Consider the following 14,972-nt stretch of genomic DNA (forward strand, 5'->3'; position numbering starts at 1 on the left):
ACGTGGACCATTTTCAATTTGATATCTTACATTATCATATATACTATCCATTCGGAATGTTTCGACTTCAGGGGTCCCATTTTCAGAAGTTGATAACACCGTTACACGATGCGTGTCTTTCTTTCATTAGGTGTTATAATATATATAAAAAAAAAAAAAAACAAAGATAAAAATAAAAATAAAATAAAAAACAAGATTAAGTGTTTTTTCATTAAATAAGAATCTCTCTTTCTTTCTTGAATTAAGTTTTGCTGGAAGTTCATATTCCAGATGATTAGTGTATTACCTCCTTTCCTTTTTTTCATATTCATGCTGGGATCTGACGAAAAACGATTCTAATTTAGTGAAAAACAATTAATCGCTGGAATTTTTAGAATTTGATAAGAATAAAAATTTGATTTATGAAAATTTTAATGCACTACTTTAAATGTTAATATTAATAATCTATACTATCTATATTTTTATATCATCATATTTTAAAGAGAGAGCACCTAGAAATAACTAACTTGGTATGGTCATTTCAAAATTGCAATTACCACTTTATTTTTAATTAATTAATTATTTATTTATTTATTTGATAATATATCAACCAAAAAATTAAAACTACTCACAAAAGAAGATAATATTTTTTTTAATTAAATAAATAAATATTTTTAGATAACTATCCCGAATAACATTAAAAAAAATATTTAAAAAAAAAAGCTGAGAGCTCCATAAAATAAAGAAAAATAAAAATAAAATTACAAAAGAAAAAAATAATACTGTCAAATTTCAAATTCTTCTACTAAAAAATATTAAAAATAAAAAAACGATGTATAAGCATACAATACATGTATATGATCGTTACTAATAACTATAGGGAGGCAACTTTTTCTGATTATAAAGATGAAATTTTTTAAATACTATTTGCTTTAGCTTGAAGGGAGGCTCCACCCACTCCCACCACAAAATTATATCTTATGGGACCGGAACGTGTAATTCTTTAGTGGAACAACTTGAGCTGTACATTACTTATAAAGGTAATTTCTGTGGATGTTATCATAATTTCGGTTAAATGGAAACATCCACTTCATTTGGTAATTTGACTTTTGATTTTGTAAAATATTTCTTTAATCGGTATCTTCTTTGAGATATTAATCAAATGGAACCACATGAACTTTTAAAAATTATGTTACGATTGTTTCATAGATTTTTGTTTTTTTGCCTGCATATTTATTTATTTTGATGACAATGTAACATGCAGCGGCTATCATTTAGTACGCACGCACTAGGTAATTAACCATCAAGCAAACATGTATCATCTTGGAAACCATGTTAAGCAAAGTAAACCACACTGAGTAACCTTATACGACAAGCTCGCTTAAAAAAATATCGGTCAAAGAATTAAACTCATGATCATTGATGAAACGCTCATCTATTTGATCAATTTGGAAATTCACGATGGACTTGTTGACTTTTTTTTATAAAAAAAAAAATGGGCCTTTGTTGGCCTATTTATTACTAAACAATGGGATGACCATATTGAACATGTTTAATTGATCCACATATTGCTTTATTTAAGGAATAGCATTCTTAAAAAAAAGTAATTAATTTTCATGAAAATTAATATAATTTGAGTTATTTAGTATTTAATTTTTTTAAAAAATATATTATTACTTCGATTAACCGACCAAAATGACCAATGCTAAATCATTTAGGTTAATTCAATTTTCAAGAAACAAGAACGTACAGATGGCTCAAAAATGTAATGTATTTTATTAACTTATTTAATATGATCGAAAGTACATGGATTTGATTATTTACATCTTATGCTATCAAACAAAACCGCCCCATTTTGATTAAAAATATAAAATAATCATGGAGAGAGGGAAGGGAGTATTAATGATTCTATCCTACGTAGCTAGGTTGTGTTCCTTTATTGATCTTGTTTATGTTTGACGTGCATGAATATGACTCACATATTGAATTCAATTGTCCATGGACTCCAAGTTTTAATTGAATTATATAAAAAAAATATTGAATAAGGCCAAATGTAACCTACCCTGCTCTATCTTGTCTGCAAGGCAAGGTTTTATGCCATATCAATTCAATATAATACAAAATGCATACAAAATGCTTTTCAACTCTGGTCTCTGCAAATTCAAACGTTTTTCAAGTATACATATAATTTCTATAAAATTTACGGTAGGTTCGCCTTTGCCAACTTGTGATCTCGATGCAAAACATCTCAAATTCAAACTAGTAACTAATCCCAATATAGAGCCTTGACAGGGTGGTTTTCTGACCAGTTGAACTACAATCCTAAGGAAATTAGGTATACAGCTACCCTCTAGTTATGTTTTTGTCTCCAATGTGAAAAATAATTCTTTTTGTTTTATAGGAATCCGGAATGAAACTTATTCCTATTAGGTTTAGTCATTCTTCTCCTTCAAACTTTTCACTATCTGGCTATCCAGAATGAACTCGAATGTTGTTAGAATAGGCTGCAAGAATGGGCCTAACCGGGTCAGTCCAGAAGAACAATAGATAAAGGACATCATGATATTACTATTTGGATCTGGAACCTACATGTTGGTTCTCTCAATTTCGACAGCCTTGTCAATCCCGGCCCAGAAAAATGACCGATCAGGGCCTTTCATTCTCCCCCGAGCTGATTAATTAGGTTAAGGAAGAAAGCGATTTACGTTATGGTCTCCGACAAGAAAAAGTAGTCGTCTTTCTAACTAGCTTGATGGGTGGACCCTTCATCTTTCTGAATCGAGACCCGATATCCCACATGAATTTCGCGATGAGGGTTCCTTCATTTCCCTTGGGTCCAAGGACAAGCTCCAAAGAAGACGGCTCATTTTTATTAATTTCAGGGTTTGTCTTAATTTGAAAGTCTTCGATAGGCTTAATTTTATATCTCCGATTATGAGGCAGGCCCCGTAAGAGCTTTAGCAGACACTCCATCCTCTGAAAATTAATTGAACTTTAGACAAAATTATTTTGATTCAACCATCCCTTTGCCTACTTTAATCGAGCTCTGTCTGCAATTTGTCCATTTTCCACCTCATCTATTAGTTCAGTTCCTTGCCTTAATAAATCAGTCGCTCTCGCGTTCTTGTTGAAGAATGAGCTGGCCCAAGAATCAAAATGTCGTCTAGACATTCCCTCTTGCTCCGATCTCCCCTACGTGCTAAATGAACGAGTTGTTTGAAGGAAAAAAGGACTCGACGTATTCAGAATGTCTTGGCCTCGAATACTACCTCGTAAGGTTGTAACCTTGACTAGAGTAACATTTACTATAACATTTTCGTGATTTATTAAGTAATTCGTTTAATGATTTATTTTTAAATTTTAATTATTAAATAATTTTAATGAGGGAAATATCTTAAACAAGGAGTTAAATAAAGCACATGCTTGAGGAGTTTGAATTGAGGAGCATTTCATCAAACTAAGTGTGGTTTTATTATATGATAGGTGGGAGTTCGAGTGGAGCTGGTGTAAACCTGCAGAAAGGGATCGATATGTCTTCAAGGAGCTCATAGCAAATGCTACACAAAATTCATTTAAAATCTCTGCAATAAATATACCCTGGTTGTAAAATAATTTTTCAAATACTACAATTTTCAATTCGTCTACAAAAAATTATTTATAAAAGTTATAAGAATAAATAGGACATTCCATCAAAATTCAGTTTTATCGTGAACTTCTTGTTATAAAACTATAAAGTTTTATTTCGATAAATTTAATTATTTTCTATGTTATTGGGGAGAAAAATGTGATTAGAATTGCAATTTGGCCTTACCCAATTTTGATTAATAACAAAACTGCTCTCAACTCTAATGAATACTCATTCATAAAGTAAATATCAATTAATTTTGATTAACAAACTGTTCTAAACTCTAATAAATACTCATTCGTAAAGTAAATATCAATTAATCACATGTAGGGATGCATATAAGCCGACTCCAGCTTGGGTGTCATACTAAATTTTGTACACTTGAGCTCGACTCGAACTCGATCGAGTATTCAATTTCAAGCTCGAGATTAACTCGTGAAAGTATCGAGTTACTCGAACTCGTGCTTGAAAATGTTTATTGCATAATTATTTTTGGCTTTAAATTTTGTATACGGACAAAAATACCATTAGATTACACATCTAAAAAATATTAATATATAGTTATTCGAGCATATCGAAACAATTAAAACTAGAAATCGACTCGATCTCGGTCAAATCAAGTTCGAGACGAATTTTGACCAATCTACTCACGAGTAACTTGACTTATTTGCACTTATAATCTTATGCCTGCGATGTAGGAGTTACGATAAGTGCTAGACATAAGTTTTTCACATGTTTGAAATAAATAAGAAAAAAGGTTCAAGTTTGGTACATTTAAAGTTAAAAAATAATATAACTAGCCATAAGCAAGCTAAGAAGTGGATTAAAACCGAGGTGAGACTCATCTTTATCATAAGAGCAAGGAAAAATTAATGCAGAGGAATGAATAAAAGGGATCCCGTAGAGGAGGTGGGGAACCCCAATGTGCCCTTGCTTTATAGTATTATTTATTCACTTGTTGTTGGTGGTCCAGCAGAGGATTCTGATGGTGTATTTTGGATGGATTTTTATTTTACCTGATGCGGGTGATTCGACAAATGATGTGGGCATGAGGTGCCCATGGTCTATAGTATTATTTGTATACCTGTTGTGGGTGGTTCAACAGAGGAGTCTGGGATGTGTTTTCATTTTATGTGCCGTCATTTTTCTTGCTCAGGATTCGCCTGGTAGAGATGTTAGCAGAGATGGGATATGTTTTCCTTTTCTTGTTGAGGCCGATCCTAGCAGAGGAGTTACCGGAAATGGAATATGTTTTTCATTTTTCCATAAGAGTTATGGTGGACGTGTGTTGGAGGACATGCTTAGAAGTTACGGTGGTATGCTGGTTGTCGGTACTCAGAAGCTCAGGGAAGTGTCAATTAGTGCTCAAGACCTTAGGAGCTATGTTTACGCCGAGCTCCCATTGTCATGGTGACGCTCGGCATAGATTTTATAGAGGGGTTTGTTGGGTAATTACACCCCCGAAGCGATGCCGACCAAGATGATAATAGTACCCCAAAACTTGCGGAATAAAATAACCAACAAGAACACAAAGATTTACGTGGTTCACCCAATATAGGCTACGTCCACGGAGCACTGCAATTTTTATAACTGGAAAAAATATTACAACAAGTGTATACACCAATACACTTAATATTTCTCACACTCCCAACCCGAGTATACCGAGAAAATAATTTCTCTAACTCACACAAAGAGAATTCCCGCACTCAAGAAAAAAATACACTCTTTTTTTCTATGCACTCTCTTTTTATCAAAGCTAAAAAACTTTTGATTTTGGGATACAATAACTGAAGGAATTGAGCTCTATTTATAACTAATTCCCTCGTCCAGCTTTCAGAAAAAATCGATGTGGGATATGTGTGAAAATATATTTTATTATTATATTTAATGTGTGTGGGCCCCACATCCTCACCTAACAATTCTCCCACTTGAAGACTTGATTCCAATCATGTCTTCACACCATCAGTGCAGCAACTCATATATCTCCATTTATACTTGTAGTCCAACTGAAGTTGAACACAACTTCAGTTTGTCAATGGTTACCGTCTTCGTGAGCATATCGGCTGGATTTTTACTTCCAGGAATCTTCTCCAGCATCAAGACTCCATCTTCCAGCACTGATCTGATGAAATGGTACCTAACCTGTATATGCTTTGTCCTAGCATGATAAACAGGATTTTTTGATAAATGAATAGCACTCTGACTGTCACAGTATAATGTGCTATCTTCAAACTTCTGACCCAATTCCTCCATAAATGATTTCAACCATATCATCTCCTTGCTAGCTTCTGTAACTGCAACATACTCAGCCTCAGTAGTCGAAAGCGCAACAATCTTTTGCAGCTTAGACACCCAGCTTACAACTGTACCACCTAATGTGAACACATATCCAGTAGTACTTTTCCTGCCATCCAGGTCACCACCCATATCGGCATCGACAAAACCCTGTAAGCCAAATTTTGATCTCCTGAAGCATAAAGAACAACTAGCAGTACCTTTCAAATACCTGAGAATCCACTTAACTGCTTCCCAGTGTTGCTTTCCTGGATTACTCATAAACCTGCTCACAACTCCCACTGCATGTGCTATGTCTGGTCTTGTGCACACCATTGCATACATGAGGCTTCCGACAGCAGAAGCATAAGGAACCTTATTCATATAAGCCTGCTCCTGCTCCGTCGATGGTGATTGTGCTTTGGTTAGTTTGAAATGACTAGCCAAAGGAGTACTCACAGATTTAGCTTCATCCATATTAAATCTGCTAACCACCTTTTTCACGTACTCTTCTTGAGATAACTTCAAGAATCCATTCACCCGGTCTCTGAAGATCCTCATTCCAAGGATTTGCTTTGCAGCACCCAAATCCTTCATGGCAAATTCCTTTGATAAATCTTTCTTGAGTTTATCAATTTCTTCCAGACAAGCTCCAGCTATCAGCATATCATCTACATATAGCAGTAGTATGATATAAGAACCGTCAAACTTTTTCACATAACAGCAGTGATCAGCTTGACACCTTAGGAATCCATTTTCACTCATGAATCCATCAAACTTCTTGTACCACTGTCTTGGAGCTTGTTTGAGACCGTACAAGCTCTTCTGAAGTTTGCATACCATTCTCTCTTTTCCCCGTACTTCAAAGCCCTGTGGCTGCTTCATATAAATTTCTTCATCTAGGTCACCGTGAAGAAACGCAGTCTTTACATCCAACTGCTCCAAATGTAAGTCTTCCTTCGCCACTAGTCCAAGTACAGTCCTGATAGTGGTTAATTTAACCACCGGAGAGAAAATCTCGGTGTAATCAATTCCTTCCCGTTGTTGGAAGCCTTTTACAACAAGTCTTGCCTTGTACCGCTTGCTACCATCATGCTCTTCTTTTAACCGGTACACCCACTTGTTATGTAACGCCTTTTTGCCTTGCGGAAGTTCTGTCAACTCCCACGTCTGATTGGATGACAGTGAATCCATCTCATCTTCCATGGCCAACTCCCACTTGGTTGAATCATCATTTTGCATTGCCTCTTCATAAGTCTCCGGTTCACCTTTGTCTGTCAGCAAAATATAGTGAAGTGCAGGGGAGTATCTATCAGGTGGTCTAATGGTTCTCAAAGATCTCCTGAGTTCAATCACCGGAGTTTGTGGGTCATCATCTTGTGCAGTTTCTTCTTCATCTTCGTGATTACTGGTTTTCGATTCATTCACAGGAATGTTTGTCAATGGCACTTCATCAGTCTTCTCGACTTCAGGACATTCATCTCCAACTCCAATGTCTGACTTGTCCTTGTACAGAAGTTTCTCATTAAAGATTACATCTCTGCTCCGAATGATCTTCCGATTTTGGTCATCCCAGAAACGATAACCAAACTCATTATCTCCATAACCAATAAAGAAGCACTTCTTTGATTTCGGATCAAGTTTTGTTCTGCTTGCTGAATCAATATAAACATAGGATAGACATCCAAACACTTTCAAGAAAGAAAGGTTTACTTCTTTGCCGCTCCAAACCTCTTCGGGTATTTTGTAGTCCAGTGGTACCGAAGGTCCTCTGTTGATCAGATATGCTGCAGTGTTAACATCATCAGCCCAGAATAATTTTGGCAATCCAGAATGCAATCTCATGCTCCTTGCGCGTTCATTCAAGGTCCTGTTCATCCTTTCAGCTACACCATTCTGTTGAGGTGTACCAGGAATGGTTTTCTCCATCTTGATCCCATTCTGTGCACAATATTTCTTGAACTCATCATCTTCATATTCTCCACCATTGTCAGACCGTAAGCCCTTTACTTTCAAGTTGGTCTCATTTTCCACCATGGCTTTCCACTTTTTAAAGGTCTCGTAAACATCAGATTTATTTTTCAGAAAATAAACCCAAACTTTTCTACTCGAATCGTCAATGAATGTGACATAGTATCTCGAGCCTCCAAGGGATGTCACAGGAGATGGTCCCCATACATCAGTATAAACCAGCTCCAACTTTGCTGCTTTCGGTTCTCTACCGCCTTTTGAAAAGCTTACCTTCTTCTGTTTTCCAAAGATACAGCTTTCACATAGTTGGTGTTCAACAGTCTTTAATTCTGATAACTTTCCTTTTGACACCAACATCTTCATTCCCTTCTCGCTCATGTGTCCAAGTCTATAATGCCATAAACTTGAATTGGCTCCAGCATCCACAGCTGCTAATGTGTCTCTGCAACTGGAAGTCATATACAATGTTTCAGTTTTCTTTCCTCGAGCAACAATCATGGCTTCTTTGTTCACTTTCCAGGAACCATCACCGAAGGTCACATTATGGCCTTCATCATCGAGCGGTCCGCCCGAGATCAGATTGCGTGTCAATTTTGGTACATGTCTAACTTTGTTGATTTTTCAGATAGATCCATTTGACATCTTCATCCGTACATCACCCATACCAACAATTTCCAAGGGTTTTCCATCAGCCAGGAAAACTTTTCCGTAATCGCCAGCGATGTAATTATCAAATATATCGCGATCACCAGTGGTATGAAACGAAGCTCCCGAGTCCATAACCCAAGAATCAACAGGGCTTTCCATGGATAATAGCAAAGCATCATGTACTTCATCAGTGACAGCATTGGCATTATTCTTCGTTGATCTGCAGTTCTTTTTCAGGTGACCAGTCTTACCACAGCTCCAGCACTTCATATTCTTTTCAAGGAGGTTTTTGTCTTTTCCATTTCTTGATTTGGATCTACCGCACCATCGGTTGGAACTCCTTTCACCACTCCTGCCTCTTCCTCTGTTATCAAGATTTAGAGCAGATCTCGATGATGTTGCTTCACCCGAGTCTTTCCTGCGAACTTCTTCAGCAAGGATTTGATCTCTAACATCATTGAGTTGTAGTTTTCCTTTTCCAACAGAGTTGCTAACCGCTGCCCGCATCGGTTCCCAATTGTCTGGTAAAGACGCCAGAAGAATAAGTGCCCGAATCTCATCATCAAATTTGATGTCCACCGATGTCAGCTGGGAGACAATCGTGTTGAATTCATTTATGTGTTTTGCCACCGAAGCACCTTCTCCCATCTTCAAGTTGAATAACTTCTTCATGAGATGTACTTTGTTGTTTGCCGATGGCTTCTCGTACATGTCTGATAGAATGGTCATCATCTCCTCCGTGGTTTTGGCCTCCGCCACGTTATGTGCCACGTTCTTTGTTAGGGTCAATCGTATGACACCTAAAACCTGTCGGTCAAGGAGCTCCCAATCATCATCCTCAATCTTTTCCGGTTTCTTTCCTGATAGAGGTTGATGCAACTTCTTACTGTACAGATAATCTCTCATCTGTAACCGCCAGAACGAAAAATCTGTTCCGTCGAACTTGTTGATTCCCGGTCCCGATCCATCATCTCCGGCCATCACTTCTCTAGCCTTAGCAAAAAATCTAAAAAATCTTTTCTGATGTGGAAGATCAGACAAAGCTGCAACCACAGAGCATACTCAGAATTCTTAAGAATTTTCACAACAAGGCTCTGATACCAGTTGTTGGGTAATTACACCCCCGAAGCGATGCCGACCAAGATGATAATAGTATCCCAAAACTTGCGGAATAAAATAACCAACAAGAACACAAAGATTTACGTGGTTCACCCAATATAGGCTACGTCCACAGAGCACTGCAATTTTTATAACTAGAAAAAATATTACAACAAGTGTATACACCAATACACTCAATATTTCTCACACTCTCAACCCGAGTATACCGAGAAAATAATTTCTCTAACTCACACAAAGAGAATTCCCGCACTCAAGAAAAAAATACACTCTTTTTTTCTATGCACTCTCTTTTTATCAAAACTAAAAAGCTTTTGATTTTGGGATACAATAATTGAAGGAATTGAGCTCTATTTATAACTAATTTCCTCGTCCAGTTTTCAGAAAAAATCGATGTGGGATATATGTGAAAATATATTTTATTATTATATTTAATGTGTGTGGGCCCCACATCCTCAACTAACAGGGTTTTCACCCAACCCGCTTCAGTTAAGCCTACCCGACTTTATGTTCACATGTCGATCATGATATAAACAACAATTATAATGGTTTTTAGATATTTGGTTTCCTACCTAGCTACATGATATTGATCGAGACTTCTCCATGTGGTTTTCTCACTATATTATTTTGCACTTACTATGCAACTCGGGCAAAAATTATCTTTTTCAGATTTCCTAAGATAGGGGATATTGACTAGGACTTCACCACATGGTTTGTGATATTTTTCAATACATCTCTTGGATATGGACGTCAGTTCAGTCCTCGCACGCACCTTGGCTTTTTTCGTCATTGTGGCTCTGCTTCACTTACTATCTTGTGCTAGCCTCAAGGAGTGTTATGCTCTTCAATAGTCATTATCTTAATTGGCTCGACCCCTCATCAAACACAAGCCCTCGGCAACTCTATCGGCCTAACATGGATGAATATGTATTAGTTTATTCGGTCTGTATTTGACTATATATACTGTCCATATTCTATATATTAAGCCGATTCATTATCCAACAACGTCTCTACTATCATACACGATTATTTAACGCTTGTATCGAGTCTTCTCATTTAACTCGCCGTCTTGACTTAGAGGGAGGGACTGACGATGACCTCCTGAAATAATTGCTTCAATTCACATGTGATCATATGTCATCATATTTTTCTGAGCAAGCTCAAGAATATCCCAAAATGTGAATTCATTATGATATTGGCCGGCATCGTCAAAGAGAGAAATAAGGTATTTTATTTAATTTTATAAATTGAATAAATTGTGCATTTTTATTATATATTGCAGCTCCTCCTTTACAAATTAAGGATGACACATTGTGCTAGGGTTAATCCCTTTTCACATATACGCTCTCATATTTTTCTCTCCTCCTTCTAAGTATTAACTTAAGTATCGGAGATGTCACGTCGGGAAAAATTATGATGTCTCCTAACCCATTTTCCATGGTTCGCAGGTGAAGATAGGGCGATTGGAGAACAAACACCGAGGAGGCAATTTTCTAGGGCAATCATTGTCTCATGTAGGACTTTTTTTGAAAAACCCTGTTTTTAGTTATGGTCAAGTGTATGTTGCTGTATCCACAGTTACGAATCCTAAGGATCTAAAAATTTTGATATGTGATAGTGATAGCAACCCGAAAAATTCAACGATAAATATTGTATGTAAAAGAGTTTTTTCAAAATTTGTAATTTGTTTTTGTTTTCTAATTATATGATCTATAATCCATTTAGTTTATTTGTATTTTAATTTAAATTATTTATTTAAATTAAAACCACATTAAAAGTTTGTATTATGTTTATCATTTTATTTTGTTACCGTTATTGTTTTCTACATAGTACATAAATTTATATGTGAGTACAATATAATTGATAATCACATTATGTCATTTATTGTTTAATACAAGCGTGATATTAATTTTCATCCGAAATACAAAAATGACTCTTTTATTCATTGTTTCATTGTTAAGATCTATATTATGAAAATCACATTATAGAGAAAGTAAACAAATTATCATACATACTAATTTTAATAATCAATTAGATAAAATCGCACGGGTGAAAAACTAGTACATGTAAAAGTATAGTTGTTATATATAGTAGGTTCCCGCTCAAGATTTCATGCTAAAAAAGGGAATAAATGTGAATTAATGTTATATTTAATAATGTTCTGATTTAAAATATTATTGATTAAATTATTTTAAAAATAATAATAATATTCCTCATTATTTCTAATATATTTATTAAATGTATTATTTTGAAATATTATTATATAAAAATATATTTATATATTTATATATGTAATTAAAGTAATAATTTACATTAAAATATCATAGTACAAATATTTATTATTTCACTAAATACAAATTTATTCGAAGAACTTAAATATACAATTACACACATAATAATTACGAACTATAAAAGCATTTGCAACTTTTTTTTTAATTCATTAAATTAAATAAATAAATATTAAAAAAAATATTAATTTGAAAAGAAAAAACTATTGCAAAATTCGCTACAATATATTTTTGAAGAAAAAATACCAACAACTTTATTATTTTACAATAATATATTACAATACTTAAAAAATGTTAGAAATCGATAATCTAATTAAACTATTTGTCGATATATTTACGAAAAAATGCTCAAGGTATTAAAAAAATAGCTAGATTAGTTTGAATAAGTATCCTGTGAGACGCTCTTACATATCAATATTTATGGACGAGTCGACTTGATCCATATATAAGTAAAAATTAATAATTTTGAGATAAAACAATATTTTTCATGAGTCGTGTCGGATATAATATATGTCTCACAAATTAACTCATGAGACAGTCTCATAAAATTTTTTCTGAATTACTTTTAATATTTTTTTATATTTAATAAAATATGTGTTGGGTTTAGAAACTCTAACAATCTTGATTTTGATGATGACAAAACTTGTTATTGTGTTTCTAATATATCTACCATTTAAGTGTAAAGTTGCTACCATAAAATGAAAGTTGAAACTTGAATTTAGTCAAACTGAAAATCCGGCTAGCTGCAGTGTTTAGATGATACCTCCCAACTCGATGATGCAAATGACCAACCGCCAAACAAATGAACAGAAAACTTAATTTGAGACAAGATGTATTTAACGTCAGTTGGGCTAAATCGGATGTTATCTAAGCAAAATGATAGCAAGAAAGCTCATCAGTTTGGTTGATCAGTAAGGATCAGTTCGATATGAGTAGTTGCAGCATTTTGGTCAACCTATTCAGCTCGATTATTCAAATGGAAGGATTCAGTATGTGTAATGAAGTTAAGGCAATGATCTACAAATCATCTTCATAAGTGAAAATCTGAATCGGAGTGTACGATATTGCTAAATGACGATGAAGATACGAGTTCTGCGTACACTGAAATGAACAAGCGGCCTTCATCAATTTAGCTAAGCCCAACTGAATGATCAGTCTGGATGACGACTCCAACAGGCATTGGACCTCAAAAGCAATTAGGCTCTGGAAAGTGGTCAGCAAGACGAAAATGATCGTTTCAATATCAGAAATAGTACCGAAACTTTCCATATTCTTGTGTCTGACGTATTCTTGGAGGTTATATATACAAGATCTTCAATCAAGTAAAAGTTTTTGAAGAGTATTCAAAGCACGAGCTGTCTACATGAAGAAATTAGCTAAAATTAGAGCAAGCACAAGTGTGAGGATACATCTGTTATATACATACACTGCAAAAATCTTCAAATACAATCACTCACACATATATAAAAGAGTTGAGATTCAAAGTTTAGATCAATGAATCTTCACACAAAGATATTAAAGATTGTGTTTGTAGTCTTGGCATAAAAGACGTTAAAAATCATGCGGATTGTGAAGTTGCGGCCTACAATCGAGAGTGGGCTAGGAGTTTCAATTAGACAAGATATTAGTCCTAAGTTGAAATAGTTTGTACAAGAAGTTGTATAAATCAAAGTATTCTAGTGGACCATTACCAAAGGGAAAAAAGAGTGATGTATGAGTTGTTAATCTCCGAATATCCATAAACAAATTCGTATATATTTATTTATGACATTTACTCATTATTGTTATTGTTTTTATGATGCATTGTTGAAGCATTTTATGTGAATTTCATATACCAAAATATTGCATACCAAGTGTTTGATAAAATGCTTCAACAAAATTTTTTTTACATATTCAACTTGCATTTCTTTTAAATGATTTACCAAAATGTTTAATCGGTTTATACGAACGATTACTCTTAGTGTCTTCTACTTGATTTGAAAGCCAAATTAAATTTAATTCATCGGTGTTAAATATTTCAAGAACTGAGCTATTGTAGCTCAATAATTATCTCACAATCGATCATATCAACTGGTATCAGAGCCGATTGTTCCTGAAAGAGCATTTGAAACTTATTTTTAGTTTTAAAATTCGTTTTTATATTTTTCTTCACATATATACAAAGTTTCAATTTTTTGGCAGCTTACAGCAACCTTGGGAAAAATGGCATAACCCTTGCTCGGGTTTCCAAATGACAAACCGTATTTTACATTGCAAACTAGACTCATATAAGATCACATAGATATAAAATTTACAGCCGGGTCATGCACTTGGAAATGCAATTTAATCATTGAGTAGGTCTCTTGTGAGACGATCTCACGAATCTTAATCAACCCTACCGATATTCACAATAAAAAGTAATACTCTTAACAGAAAAAGTAATATTTTTTCATGGATGACCCAAATAAGATATTCGTCTCACAAAATACGACCCGTGAGAATGTCTCATGCAAGTTTTTGCCTTAATCATTAAATAGTATCAAGTGTGTTGTTGCAAAAAATGAGTCATAGAGAAAATTAGTTAGTTATCCATCTACATTTATCAATTCCAAAATTTCGAAGATATAAGAGGAGAACTCATTAAAGTAGAGATTGATTTTAAATATTGAGATGGAGAAAAATATGTCCTTAAATTGTTTTGAAAATATGGTTGTTTGATTCATACAAAAAGGGAGAGAAATATATTAGTTGAAATCATTATTTATCCAAGTTTTGTGATCAAAAAAATGGGAGATTGTTGGATTTAGAAACTCTAACAATCTTGATTTTGGTGATAACAAAATTTATTATTGTGTTTCTAACATATTTAATCAAGTGTAAAGTTTCTTACTCAAAATAAAATTGAAACTCGAATTTAATCGAATTTACGTCCCCGCCGTTCTTTATTTTGATTTTACTCGGCGCCATTTCATTTGTTGGCAATTGGTTGTCTTTTCAATTTCATAAAAAATAATTAAAACTAGCGTATCTGGACAGTTACTTTTTTCAATTATTGTTATTTAAAAATGGTTAATTATTTTTCTAACAAATAA

This window comes from Primulina huaijiensis, chromosome 2, assembly GCF_012295235.1.
Source record: "Primulina huaijiensis isolate GDHJ02 chromosome 2, ASM1229523v2, whole genome shotgun sequence".
Taxonomy (NCBI): Eukaryota; Viridiplantae; Streptophyta; class Magnoliopsida; order Lamiales; family Gesneriaceae; genus Primulina; species Primulina huaijiensis.